This window comes from Bison bison, unplaced genomic scaffold (genome assembly GCF_000754665.1).
Source record: "Bison bison bison isolate TAMUID 2011002044 unplaced genomic scaffold, Bison_UMD1.0 scf7180017864280, whole genome shotgun sequence".
Taxonomy (NCBI): Eukaryota; Metazoa; Chordata; class Mammalia; order Artiodactyla; family Bovidae; genus Bison; species Bison bison.
This window is the reverse complement of record NW_011494852.1, coordinates 6466817-6481663: the sequence shown is the minus strand read 5'-3', so window position 1 is coordinate 6481663 and position 14847 is coordinate 6466817. Positions and strand designations below refer to the sequence as shown.

The window sequence follows — 14847 nt, the reverse complement described above, 5'->3', positions numbered from 1 at the left end:
GCGAGGCCCCTCGCAGACAAAGAAGCCGCCTAATTAACATGCCGCTAGGCGGGTGTAAGCGAGGGTTCCCTCCAAACGCAACGATCCTTCCAAACCCGAAGAAAGGCGGAGGGTTGTGGGCGACTAGGGTACCCCACCTGCCTCCCACCAACAGGAAGAAGAGCTCCACCGCCACCACCCTGGAGAGACAGAAATCTGCCCTCGGCTGCCCCTCCACCCCGCTCAGTCCACACCTACCCCTCCCTCACCATCAGCCCCTCTGGACACTCACCCAGGCTGACTAGCCTGCTCCACCCGATCCTGACTCAGATGCCTGCCCCTCCTCTGTGCAGATCTGTCAGAGGACCACTGTTTCCCCCCGCCCCTTTTTTTTTTAGTATTTTTATTTATTTGGCTGTGCCAGGTCTTAGTTGTGGCATGCGGGATCTAGCTCCCTGACCAGGGATCAAACCCAGGCCCCCTGCACTGGCAGCGTAGAGTCTCAGCCTCGGGACCCCCACCAGGGAAGTCCCTCTGCTTCACTCCTAACAGGTGCGTGCTGTTTTCCGCCTCCTGGCAGCCGTGAGCTACTCTGGAGCAGGTTCTCAGCGAGGTGCGCACGCATCCGCCTCCCCCATCTTACTTCCCTCGCTCCTTCCCCTGAGCAGCTCTGAATTCGGACAAACCGGGGCCAGGCTGCTGGTTACACCATTCCTGCGGGTAGGTTACCCAACCCTCCTAACGCCCGTTTCCTCATCTGCTACGTGGCAGTGAAGACACCACCCGAGTCACGCACAGTCAGTGCAAGGGTTCGCAGTGGTGACCCTGTGGAGCTGGGCCACACAGCAGGTGCTCGGTTCTCCACACACCACGCTTCCCGGGGCCCCTCCTCCTCGGACACCCTGCCCGCCCTGGCCACCACACACAGCCCTCGGCATCTCGGACAGCATTCTCCAGTCATCTGTGGTCTTGCCAGATGCTACGTGCATATACATGTGTGCTCCCGGGGGTAGAAATTTAGTCTCACATCACACGTGCCTTTAGAATGCCCAAAGCACAGTGGTCTCAGGCCCGGGCAGTGGGCAGCAGCAGGCCGGGCTGGGACAGGAAGTGCCAGGGGATGCTGGGCCTCTGCTGTCCCCTGCGCCTGAAAGATGCAGTGGGGCAGCAGACTGGCCACCACATCCCTGGCTGAGGACACAAGAGGGCAGCTCCCAGAGCCCGAGCCCCCGATGCTTCTGGGCCGAGCTCTAGGCACCTGGTCTGCGGGGAGGGCATCTCTCTCCATCAGCCTGTTACACCTGAGGCAATCCTTCAGGGCTTGAGTGCCGGCCCCTCAGCTTACCTCTGGGTTGCAACCAGGTGACTTGGCCTACCTACACCTCAGCATCCTTCTCTGTAGGACGGACTTATCAGAATTTACTGCCTGTATCTGCTGTGGGATTAAATGTGGGAGGAGGGTGGAGAGGAATGCTTTAAAACATCGGCCACAGAGCTGGGCGTCAAGTCCCGAGAACTCGCACACCTGGGAGCACACGCACACCAGCGGCGTCCCACTCCATCCCTGGGAAGGGTGGGACCTAGTCTCTCTGCAAAGGCCCTGAGCCCAGCACCACAGTTTGGAGGGGAAACGAGATCGCAGGACATCCTCTCACTCCAACCTGGGCAGGCTCTGAATGAACCTGGCCTCACTGGGCTCAGGTCGTCTGTCCTCAGAAGATCACAACACCGCCCGCTCTGCACACATGGCCCATCTCCACACCTTTGCTCACCTTCTCTGGGCAGGTAACAAGAGCTCTGGCTGGGGGCTCACCCAGACCTGCCTTGCCCACCGAGGCCACCTTCCAGGGGGGTAACCTCAGGCAAGCAAGGAGCCTCAGGCTCCGTGCTGGGTGAAATGGAGGCAGTATTCTCCCCTCTTAAACGATGATTAAACAAAATAACGCAAGTAAATCACTTAGGACTGTGCCTGGCACAGATGAAGTATTCAGTGTTAAACAAATGTCAAGGGAAGGACTACTTTCAGATAAATGGTAACTCTGCCTGGCACTCCGTCTCCCTGGCCGGAAGCAGGCGGAGGCCCAAGCAGAATGCAGAGCGAGTGCTCGGGGAGAATACCGACCAGCGCGGCCTTGGTGGCGAGGAACCCGACATGTGACGGACGGGAAGGCCGCCGACACGCCCCACGCCCGCACTCCATGGCCTGTCCGGCCGTCTTCTCCTCGCAGAAGACCAGGGGCATCTGCTGACACCAGAGACTCAGGGGGCCCCGAGCCCAGGGCACGGTGGGCAGGAGTCACGAGGCCCTCCTCGGGATCAAGCCCACCACTCGCAGCCCCAGCTCCATGTGGCACGACTGTGAGTAGGAGCTGGAGTTCCAGTGGGACATGAAAAATTCATAGCTGCTTCTACTTGGTTACAAAAATAACATTCTGCTTATTCACTCCCTCTCCCTGCCCGGTTTAGACTGAGATGTGCGGGGTGGGTAGTGTGGAGGGTGGTTTCTATAGATGGAGGCCTCGTGGGTCTGCTGTGCCCCCGCCACTCTGCAGCTCTGTCACACAGCACAAGTTGGGGAGCGCGGCCGGCCCTGCTGGCTCTGCGATGCCCAGGGCGCCGTGGGGCGGGACACCCACTCCCGAGACGGGCATCTGCTGCCTGCTGGCCAGGGGCAGGCCTGGCGCTGAACCCACCATGCTGAGCAAAAGCAGACCCAGGCTGCACGCTAAGGAGCTTCCAGTGTGATGAGGGACAGAACTGATCTCATTAACCAAGCGATGACTCAACTACAGAAGTGACACCCGCAGGAAAAGAGGGAACGGTAACAACCACAGCAGACACTCCCATAAGCTAACTATGTGCCCCGCGCTGTTCTGGGCACTTTGCCACATGTTAATAACATCTCTCATCCGCACAGCTACCTTGTGAGGCGGTTGCCATTTCTGACCCATTTAACAGATGAGGAAACCGAGGGTCTGAGAGGTGATGTGATTTGCCCACAGGTAGTCATGTACCTGTAAAGTTACAGAGCAAGATTTAAAGCCAGGTACCCTGGCCCAGCTTCCCAGGTGGCGCTAGTGGTAAAGAACCTGCCTGTCAATGCAGGAGACATGAGAGATGCTGGTTCAATCCCTGGGTCAGAAGTTCCCCTGGAGGGAGGGCATGGCAACCCATTCCAGTGTTCTTGCCTGGAGAATCCCATGGACAGAAGAGCCTGGCAGTCTACAGTCGGAAAGAGTCGGACATGACTGAAGTGACTTAGCACGCACCCTGGCCAAGCAGCCACACCCTGAGGCATCACCTTGCATTTGCCCTCCTTCCTCTCACCTCTCAAAGAGGGAGCTCACCAAAGTGTTTAGGATGCTGGTGGGGGAGGGGAGGACATTTCCCTGAGGGTCCAGTGGTTAAGACTCCGCAAGCCCAATGCAAGGTGCCCAGGTTCAATCCCTGGTCAGGGAACTAAGATCCTACAAGCCACGTGGTATGGCCAAAAAGAAAAGGAAAAAGAGAAGGAAGCCCTGGGGAACAGCTCCTGACCTTCTGGCCAGGCAGACCCAGGTAAGTTCCCCTGTGGAGAATGAATGGGACAAAAATAAGAAAGACATTCCAGAAAACGGGACCAGCATGTGCAAAGGCCCTGCAGCAGTGAGAAAAGAGCCTGGCCCTGGAGAAAGGGAGGGAGTGAAGGAGAGCAGCCTGCGTCATGAGGCTGGCAGGGCCACCCTCATGGGGCTGCTGCTGTGTGGGGACTGAGCCAGAGGGGCAAGGGTCAATGTGTGATGACAGGGGGTGGTGGGGAGGAAGGGTAAAAAGCTTCTTCTAAGAGAAACTTGGCAGGAGGAGGAAGACAGAGGAGCCGTGTTAAAGATGCCAACAGTGGTAACCAAGCAAGGCACACTCAAGGTTTTGGCTTCATCTGGGAGGGTCTGGGACTGCTGGCCCTCTGGGGGAGAAGGGAAAAGCCATAAGCATCTAGAGCTCATCTGGGTGGGGCTGTCAAGGTCACTTCAGGGGCAGCACTGGTTCTGAGCAGTGGCATGTCCCTAGCGCCTCATCTAAGAGCCCCCAGTGCAATCAACGAGCCGACAAAGCCTGACCTGGAGCCCAGATTAGGCACGGGAGGAAGTGAAGCAGACACAGAGCTTACATTCTGGTGGTGACGGGCGGTGGGGAGGTGGCGGAGAAAGGGTCTCACTGAGGCTAAATGTGCAGTAACTGTTGATGGCTAACTCTTACCATTTACACGGGCTTGCCTTGTAGCTCAGTTGGTAAAGAATCTGCCTGCAATGCAGGAGACCCAGGTTCGATTCCTGGGTCGGGAAGATCCCTTGGAGGAGTAAATGGTAACCCACTCCAGTATTCCTGCCTGGAGAATCCCACGGACAGAGAAGCCTGGCGGGCCACAGTCCATGCGGTTGCAAGAACTGGACACGACTTAGCGACTAAACCACCACCACCATTTACACATGGGAACAGTTTAAAACCCCCAACCCTGTGGTCATGTGAGACACGTCATCTCCACTTTACAGGTGAGGAAACTGAGGCGGGGGGGGAGGCTAAAAGACTTGCCGAAGGTCACACAGTCAGTAAACACAAACACGGGGCGGACACCCATTCCTCTGAGTGGAATGTTCCCTACCAGCCCGGGAAAGCAAAGTCAAGAAAGGTCCTGTCCCCATCTCGGTCCCCAAGCTGGAGCTGAGCTCGCATGGCGAGCAGAGGCAGGCAGGGCTCTTCCCCTCAAAGCCCACCTGCTTTTTTATTAATTCTTAAAAAAGAAAAAATTTGATCAGGCTGCATGGCACACAGGGTTCTAGTTCCCCCACAAGGGATGAAACCCACACCCCCTGCATTGGATGCAAGGAGTCCTAACCGCTGGGCTGCCAGCTAAGTCCCCCACCTGCTTCTTAAAGGCTTGGCCTGAGCCCAGGCGGACAGTACCAGTGGCGGCCCTGCCATCTTGTGAAGTGAGCCTGCACACAGCCCTTGACCCACCTAGTGAAGAAGGAAGGATGTGGACACTGCCTCTGAGAACACATGTGCACAAAACCACAGAGAAGAGCTTTCAGAAGTTGCCTCTGCACACTGGCAGCCTGTTAAAGATTCTTCTCCGGTTGTTAAAATAGCATAAGGGTGTGGGGGAGTGGGGGAGGGCGTGGGGTAGGAGAAGAGAAGACTTGGTTTGGGCTCCACGGGTGCACTGGAAGGCAAGCCTCGGGAGCACCCCCCCAAGCTGTTTCTGCTTTCTCACTGTGTGTTGGAAGGGGAGGGCAAGGCCAAGCATCACTGGTCATCAAGTCCTTCCTGTGTCACAGGGGCCCCTCCCAGTGGCCAGGATGTGGGGCGGCTGGGTGAATGAATGATGGATATTGTTCGGGAGGTGACCTCAGCGGCCAGGAATGTGGCAGCAATGGGCTTTAATGAGCCATTCATGGGTGACTCCCTCCCCCAACCCAGAGAGGTAAACCTTCTGGACTCTGGGGCAGTCCCCAGTAAGAAACCAGTGGCCCCCCAGCAGGCAGGGTGATGGCACGGGCCAAGGGGAAGGATCCTGGCGGGATGCGGCTAACCCAGCTGAAAAAACTTTCCTGCCCTTGTCTTCTCAGCGACTACGTGTTACAAGCCATGTTCTCAGTACTGGAGGGGGTGGCGTGGAAGGAAATGTCGGCTGGAGGCTGGAATTCCACTAAACCCAGACTGAAGGGAGTCTCCTGCAAAGTCAGCTGGGACCCGAGGCTCGGGCTGGGGCGTGCGCGCTGGCTCTGATGATGGCTCTGGCGAAGGAGCTCCTGACCAGGGCTGGGGGCCGCGCTCGCCTGACCGCCAACGGACGCTCACATGTGGATTCCATTGACTCCACGCTGGACAGGGCTTTGGGAAAAGCCGCTGGCTGCCTCACGCTGCACCCCCGCCTTCCACTCTTTATACCGCCCACCCCCTTAGCCAGACGTCCCAGGCCAGCAGCCTGACCCAGAAGGACCGGTTGCCTAGCTGAGCCCCGGCAAACTCTCCCAGGGCACTGGCAGGCAGGACGGGGTTCCCTGGGGAGCTGGGAGTTGTCAAACCTTGCCTCTGCAATACCGTGTTGGGTTTGCCGCTCCGCTGGGGCGTCGGCCGCTTTGAGGGGGAGGGCACCATCCCGCCTCCTGAACTCCCACCTTGCCCGCTGTGGCCTCGGCCGCTGCCCATGGTTCCTGCTTCCACGGGACCTTGGGAAGGGTGTCCAGGGCTTGGACACAGGGGAGGGACAGCTATTTATTCCTGGGGTAGGCACCTACCCTTCTTATCGCCCATCTGCCGGCTACTGCCAGGCTTCGGGCAAGGCCTGGCCCCAGCGGGGCATCTTCTCAGGTCCTGAAAGCAGAGCCTGCTCCCCTGGCCCCTGGGCTTCACCAAGCCTAAAGGTGCTTTCAGGTCCGAAAGCTAAGCCTTCCGGAATCTGGGTTACCAGTGGCCCAGGTGAAAAGGTGACTGCCCTGGCAATACACGCATGGATCCATCCAGGAAGTCTGTGAAGCCTCTGGAATGGCTCTGAGATTACACATGGGAGGGCTCCTTTGAAGTAGCCTTTAGCAGATTCTAAAGATAAAAGCCAGGGAGCAGGTTGAGAGAAGAGAAAATGAACTGGTCATGATGACATGGCCACGACCAAGACAGGTGCAGCAGCGTGGGGCTCGGATGGCCCCGCCAGCTCAGGTCATCAGGGCTAGCGGGGCAGGGGCACGGGGACACTTCGGTTGCCCGTCCGGTTCCCAACTGCACAAGCAGCCAGGGACAGAGCTGAGTGCTTTGCCCCTTGACGACAGAACCTAATTTGAAAGCAATTACAGGGAAACAAGGAATGCTTCTTATGTCCTAGCCTGCCGTTGCCTTATTCGGAGTTTTTCTCGGCCTACATGAAAAAGCTGACTTCCCAGTCGGAGGAGAGGTATAAATACCGCAGAGTGGAGCAGCAAGCATTCCAAAGGTCCTGCGTGTCCATCCAGAAACCATCTCTTACCCCACCCCCTAGTCCCCTCCCGGTAGCCGGCGTCCCTGCCTCTGCCAACCCCCCGCGAGGCGCCAGAAAGCAAGTGAGTCGTTGCTGCCATGGGCTGCCTCTGGAGTGCGGGCCCCTCCTCCTTGGAAACGCTGGGCTAAGGCTTTCTTCTAGGTCTCTACAGGCTGCTTAGTTCTCATCGCGCAGGGCTTCCCTCAGATGCCACTGTCCCAGGGAGCCTGCCCTGACCCTGCTATTATCTCCACCATGCTATCACCTCCCTGCTTGTTCACCCACTCCACTGGTCACTATCGGACACGAGGTTCTTTGTCTGTAACCCGTCTCCCTCCCACGGGCAACAGAAGCTCCACGAGAGCGGGGTCCTGCTGGCTGCAGAACCTACTGCCTGGCATGGTACCTGGCGCACAGTGGGTGCTGTGTAAATCCTAGCATGAATCAAATAGGGCTGGGGCTTCTCATGGCCAGTCGCTTAGGACTTCACGATTTCTAATCCCATTTAGACTGGTGAGGGTTCCTACTTAGGGATAAGACTGCTTGCTCTCTTTCAGGAGCTCACAGAAATAATCCTGGAGCTGTACACGTCCCTAAAACAAGCCAGGAAAGACAATGCTGTTGGTGTGCCACCCCCAGGGAATACAGCTGCCTTCGGCAGCCCTCTTCACTCAGGCATCTGAGGCCACTGGACATGCAGAGGCCCTGGTTCCAGAGGAGTTGAGCCTTAGGACTTCCCTGGGGGTCCAGGTGGTTAAGACTCCACGCTGCCAGTACAGGAGGCCCGGGTTCAATCCCTGGTCAGGGAACTAAGATCCCATGTGCCATGTGGCATGGCCAAAAGATTTTTTAAAACAAATAAGTTTTTAAAAAGAGAAGCTGGGCCTACACAGGGGCGGAGTAGTAGGTGGGCTAGGAGGAGGAGGCTGAGGAGCTGGCAGACACGTGAAGACATCCATCTGCCAGGGTCTGCAAGGCGGAGGGGTGGACAACATGGCCCAGTGCTCCAGAGCAAGGGCTTCCAGTCTGAGCAAACGTGGGTCTGAATCCCTGCTCTGCCACCCACTGTGTATGGCCACAGAAGATGACCTTCACCTCTCTAAGTGTCAAGTTCTTCCTGTGTAAGATGAGGGTAACAGACATGTGGGCACTCAACAGGGTAACAGAGAAAAAACACGGCACACACAGCCTGTCAGAGTGGCTGTTCAACAGTTTCTATTAATTACTGGTGGTTTAGTTGCTAAGTCATGTCTGAATCTTGCTACCCTATGGACTGAAGCCTACCAGGCTCCTCTGTCTGTCGGATTCTCCAGGAGTGGGTTGCCATTTCTTTCTCCAAGGGACATTCCCAATCCAGGGATCGAACCCTGGTCTCCTGTACTGTAGCCAGATTCTTCACCAATTGAGCCACGAGGGAAGCCCCTTTCATTACCACATTATTCCTGTTCAGGAAAGTGCCATCATTGGTATCAGCCCTGCAGCTGGTACAGCCAGACCTCCCCCTCCGCCCTCAGGATTCACCAAGCTGGCTGGCTGCTTCCCAGTGGCTGACACACAGCGGTCTTCCCCCAAACCTTCCCTCCCCTTGCCTGGCCACTCGACTACCAAATGAATAAAGGAATATAATGATCAGCTCTCGTTATTCTTGCTTCAGAGAGCCTTCCAATCCTGAGGTTCACAACCCTGGCTTTACAACAGAATTATCTAGGAACTTTCCTGGTGTATTTGCATTTTCTCTCTCTAACATTTACTGCCTTCAGCCATTAAGCTTTGAAAAGGCAATTTGTTACGCAGCAGTAGGTAACTAATACAAGTCAAGTAGCTGGATCACAGGCATGATCTCTTTTTAAGCATGTACTCTTTTTTAACCACATGCAGTCTGGTAAATCAGTTTTTTAATTGAATTATAATTCACATATCATAAAACTCACCCCTTTCAAAGTACATATAAAGGTCAGTGAGTTTTAGCATATCCATGAGACTGAAAAACTATCACCTCTGAGTCCAGAACATTTTCATCACCCCAGAACTGTGAGCAGTAACTCTTCTTTCCTTCACCCTCCTTCCCCAGCCCGACAACCACTAATCTACTTTCTCTCTGAATTTGCCTCATGGAGACATTTCACACAAATGGAATTATACAATATCTGGCTTTTTCTGGCTGGTTTCTTTCATTCAGCATGTTTTCAAGGTTCACTTACACTGTAGTGCATTCCTTTTTGACTGAATACTCCATTGTATGGACATATGACATTTTGTCCATTCACGAGTTGATGGACATTCGGGTTATTTCTACATTTGCTATTGCATACATCTGCTATCATGAGTAATGCTGCTACTGACATTTATGCACTAATTTTTGTGTGAAGATATGTTTCCAGTTCTCTTAAATATATACCTAGAAGTGCAACTGCTGGGTCGTATGGTGAATGTATGTATGTTTGATCATTTGAGGAACTGCCAAACTGTTTTCCAAACGGGCTGCACTATTTCACATTCCCACCAGCGGTGTATGATGACTCCAACTGCTCCACATCCTCACCAGTTCTTGCGATTAACTGACTTTTTGATCACAGTCACCCCAGTGGTTGAGGTGGTATCTCGTTGTGGTTTTTGATTTGCATTTCCCTCATGACTAATGACGCTGGGCATCTTTTCATGTACCATTTTCTAACTGTGTATCTTCTTCGGAGAAATGTCTGTTGTAGTCCTCTGTCCGTTTTTAACTGGGTTATTTGGTCTTTTCACTGTTGCATTATGAGTTCCTATATATTCTGGACATCTGACCCTTACCAGATGTATGACTTGCAATTATCTCCCATTCTGAGGGATGTCTTCTCACTTTCTTTTGTCCTTTGAAGCAAAAAGTTTTCATTTTGTTTTTTAAATTTTGGAGAATACCTAGTTTTCTTTAATAGCTTATGTTTTTGGCTTATCTAATAGACCATATCTAATATCTAACGGGCTTCCTTGGTGGCTCAACTGGTAAAGAATCCACCTGCAATGAGGGAGACCTGGGTTAGGTCCCTGGGTTGGGAAGATCCCCTGGAGAAAGGAACGACTTCTCACTCCAGTATTCTAGCCTGGAGAATTCCATGGACCATATAGTCCATGGGGTCACAAAGAGTCGGACACGACTGAGCGACTTTCACTTTCACTTTCTAATAGACCACTGCCTGTTTTCTTCTAGAAGTTACATTTAGATCTTTGATCCAGTTGGAGGTACTTTTTGCATACGCTATGGGGAAAGGGTCTAATTCTATCCTCCACATTCAGTTGTTTTGGCACTATTTACTGAGAAAGCTATTCTTTCCCCAATGCATATGTCTTGGACCCTTGTTGAAATCCAAGCTACAGTAAATGTACAGGACTGGAGAGCTTCTTAAAAAAACGCCTGAACTTCACCCCAGGACAAATGAGCCAGATTTCTTGGAAATGGGTCCCAAATACAATATTTTACAAATCTCTAACCAGAAGCCAGGGTTGAATCTAACAGAAAGCCAGGGTGGAGAATCACCACTCAGATCTAACCTTTTGTTCTAAAAATGAGGAATCCAAAGCCCAGGCAGAACCAGGGAGCCCTCGCCACTGCATCTGTTAGACTAGACAGGACTCTTGGAGAAGCAGGGGACAGGCAGCCCAGGGTACAGAGGTGCCCCAGTCTGAGCCTGTCTCTGTTCTCAAACGGACCTTTCTGGAGTCCTCTCACGCATGGAAAACTGAGCCAGCAACCCATAGCTGCTCAGATTACACTCCACAAACTGGGTCCTCCCAGGGTTGGGGGAAGCCTGCTCCCCCCGAACACACACACACACACACACACACACACAGAAGCCTGCTCCCCCCGAACACACACACACACACACACACACACACACACAGAATCCACAGGGAAGCAAGGGTCTGAGCTACAGGCAGGCGGAGCCCACGGGGTGGAGGTAGAAGGCAAAGCTCCGCTTTCAAAGGAGGCCTTCTCAGCAGGAAGAGGAGATGGGTGAGGCCTACCTTGAAATAGCTACCTTTAAAAGAGAAAACTTCCACTCCCAAAAGGCAGTTTTAAAATTAGGGCAGCAGCAGCAGAGGCTGGGGCCCTGCCCTCTGCCTCCTCTGGCCCCATCTGGCATTCTGCTGTGAGACAATCGAGCACAGGAGGCCCTTCACCTGGAGAACAGGGAGTCTGAGCCACAAAAACCCCATTTATTTTCAATGGCTTACAGCTGGGCTCGGGTTTCGGCCTAGGGAGGGGAGATTAAAGATCGTCTGGTTTAAACTTTGATCCTTCAGAAAGATAGCCAAGTGAGCCAGTTCTGGCCTCGAGACTGTGCGGCCTGGAATCTGAACAGGTGCCTAAGAGGACCAGTCTTTAGCATTCACACCTCAGCCGGGGCAAATCCGCCCATTGGATGGGCTTGTCCAGGTAACAGGTGTTTGGTATTTGGGGAGAAAAAGTCGGCGAGGGGGAAACTGACGGGACACTGATGGGACCTGAGTGTCTTCCGCCCTGGGCCATGGCAGCCCACCCCAGGAACTCCCCAACAGAATCCAGGGGTGCAGAGAGTGCTGAGGGCCAGGGCCACCCGACGGCAGGCACGCCCATTCCCCCATCCTACCCTCATTCACCTTCTAGAAGACAGCTTGTTTTCTGCTGCAGTTTACATGATCCCTGAACTGGGCACTGCTGGTAGAAGGGCAAGCAACTGGGGACGGCCCCGGAGTGATCCCTAATGGTGCTGCTGGTTTCGCCTTTGACATCTGAAACTCCTCCTCGGTGATCCCTTTCCTTTTTCCTGTTTTTGGGATATTCTGATTCATCAGTCAGCCAGTCAGGACAGAAGCCTTCTCCCGCTCCAGTGCAAAGCAGGGAGGTGGGCGACACAGCCAGGGTGGAGCGGGTTGGGCTGGAAACCTTTGCTCTGGACACACCGGGGGAACCGGAGCCGGGCCAGTGCTCACAGACGTGCACTGTTTCCTATATGCTTTGTCCCGCTGCCTTCTCGCTCTCACAGCCTGGGAGCAGACAATCCCTTTGGGAAGCAGGGCGAGCCTTGAGGCTGCGTGAACGCAGGCATTTATCTGCAGGACCCATTCTCCTCTTCTCGGAGTGGACCAGCACCGGCAGGGGCACCGTGGAGGTGCTGGGTGCTCATCAGCCCGCCTGCCTTTTGCTGAGGCTCGTACTGGAGAGGACAGTGAATGAATCCATCGAGCAATACGGGAGGTGCCTCAGACCAGAAATTCCAGGCCTGGAGTTTGAAGTTTGCCAAGAGGCAGTTGGAGTTGTTCAGAATTATCTACTCTTGCCCTGTGTCCTACCTCGCTGGCTCTGTGTCCTGGCGGGGTACTAGAATGGTCCTGGGGGTGGGAGGGGGAGGCATCATTTCTGTAGGGTAAGAAATCACTCTGGATTTGGATTCTTTTCTTTTTTTTTCTTTACCATAGGCACTCCTTCTCAGACCCCTTGGACACACAAGATGGACAGTGTCTTAGGAAGATTTTAAAAAAGGAAAAACCAAAATATGGTTCTATAGCCAAAGGGTAATTACAGGACTGGGAGGAACCAGCAGAGAGAGACTGAAACCTCTGACTCATAACTGCTCTATTAAAAACGGTGAAACCGTTTGCCCTGGCGGAACGACAGGGCTAGACTGTCACCCTGGCTCGCCCAACCTACAGGCCTTCCCCTGGCTGGTGCAAAGGCCTAGCTGAACCACAGGGAACCACAAGGCAGGCAGAAGGGGGCGGCGGCTCCAGGGGCAGCGTGACGTCACAGGACAAAGGCGCCCCTGCTGCTCTCGGCTGACTCCTGGCCCTGAAACGACAGAGTGGCTTGCTCTGCGTGTGCGTGGGAGTACACACGGGGGGAAGTCAGGGGATGAGGGGGCATTGTGAAGTTGTGAGTTCGGTTTTCCAGGGAGGGACTCTGAGGACCAGCTCAATCTGCCCCATTAAAGCTACTAAAGGAGCTGAGCCTCAAAGGAAAACAGCAGAGGTGTTTGTACAGTTGGGTGGGGTCTACCCTGACACAACTGCGTGGATGACTCACAGTTACTGAGCGCTTACTATGTCCCAGGACTTGCTCTGAGTGCTCTACATTTTACAGATCAGCCACCTGCCTGTGGTCACACAGCTGGTAGGCGTCAGAACCGGGGCCCACACGTCTCCTAACCAACCTAGAGTCTGGCCAAGGCTGTTTTCCATTTCTGCTTTTCACTCTGGCAGGGGCAGGGCCCTCTGTGAGGTACCTCACTTAAGTTTCTTTCCTTTGAAAGCAGACACACAAGTGAGCGCAGTCCTGGAGACCCTCCGCCAATTCCACCCGCCACTGGGGCCACCAGCGCCCCACACCCCCGACGGCCGCGTCGCAGGGCTAGCTCTCGGGCTGCTGTGTGAGTCACGGAAGAGGGAGGGCTGGTCAGGTGACCCACGAGAATCAGAGCTATGCTGAGGTGGCCTGGTTACCTTGACATTCCTGAGATTCTGCCAAGGTAAAAAGTAACCCGAGGAGTTTGCCTTATATGGGCACAATGACAGATTTCGACTTGACAACGTGTTAACTGACCCTGTATCAAATATCAAATCCGTTCCCAGACTGCATAGGAGACGCCCGATAAAAGCCTCTCTGATAGTATAGGAAAAAACAATTTATGACGGGCTATGGCCAGTGACTCATACAAAGGTGCAGCCATTGTGTGCCCTGACGAGGAGGGAAGAGAAGGCTGGTGGTTCTCCGGCCACGCGGCTCCATCGCTCTCTCCCCGACACGTGATCGGGGAGGCCTGGCTCCCAAGCCTCCCTCTGTTCACAGGGCTTGGCTGAAGGCAGGGCCCGGAGGGAATCAATTTCAGGCTGGGGTAGAACAGCAAGTCCTGCCTGGACTCTGAGCACCCGGACCACCTGCTTCCTCCCAGAGGAGCCCCAAACAGGAGAGGCAGGGGCCGAGCTGGAGGCTCCAAGGATGACAGGGCTAGGTCTGAGTGCCCCGACACTGCCCGAGAACAGAGAAGCTGGCCGGACCCAGGATCCCAGAGAGTCATCTGGGCCTGGGCCTGGGCTGACGTTGCTGGCATCGGACCCCTCCTCCAGGAGGGGGAGACTCATGGCTCAAGAGCTTCTCCCAAACTTCACTCATTCATTTCCAGTAAAAATGCTGCCAACTCCTCAGCACTGGGATTAAACAAACATCCCTGCCCTCACGGAGTCTACATTCTAGTGGAGGGGATGACACGGAAGGAAGGAAGATGGTGGTGGTGCAGTAAAACAGGGTTACGCAACAGACAGAACTGAGTAACTGGGGAGGGAGTTCAGCCAAGTCAAGGAAGACCTCTCTCTGAACCAACAGAAGGGGCCAACCAGTTGACAGCAGGGTGGAGATCATTCCCAGGTGGGAACAGGCCTGGACGGTGTGGTGGAGCACAGAGAGCCGAGAGGAAGAGCAGAAGCCTAACAGGCCCCTGGAGGAGGGCTGGGGACTACGAGTCTAAGGGTTGCTGTTTAGTCCTTAAGTCATGTCCGACTCTTGTGATCCCCGTGGACTGTAGCCCACCAGGCTCCTCTGTCCATGGAATTCTCCAGGCAAGAGTACTGGGGTGGGTAGCCATTGCCTCTTCCAGGGGATCTTCCCGACCCAGGCATCGAACCCACATCTCCTGCATTGGTGGTGTGTTCTTTACTGCTGAGCCACCAGGGAAGCCCGTTCTAAGAGTGGCAGGAAGCTTTTGTGGGGGAGGGGGCCGTAGCATGACTGGATTTAGGTTGTGAGAACAGCCCCTGGTGGCCGAGGGGCAGCAGGGTTACAGCAGTGAAGATGGAAAGAACTCTGAAGGCAGAGCTGGCAGGACGCGCCCATCCTGTGTCAACGCCCCCTCCTTCCCAGACTC

At 54.6% G+C, this 14847-nt stretch overlaps 1 protein-coding gene across 1 annotated transcript in view; it reads right to left on the bottom strand.

Annotated features, from left to right (window-relative positions):
- The window catches only part of ACTN4 (actinin, alpha 4), a 73916-nt gene that overhangs the window by 29538 nt on the left and 29531 nt on the right, over positions 1 to 14847 (bottom strand). The window lies entirely within an intron of this gene.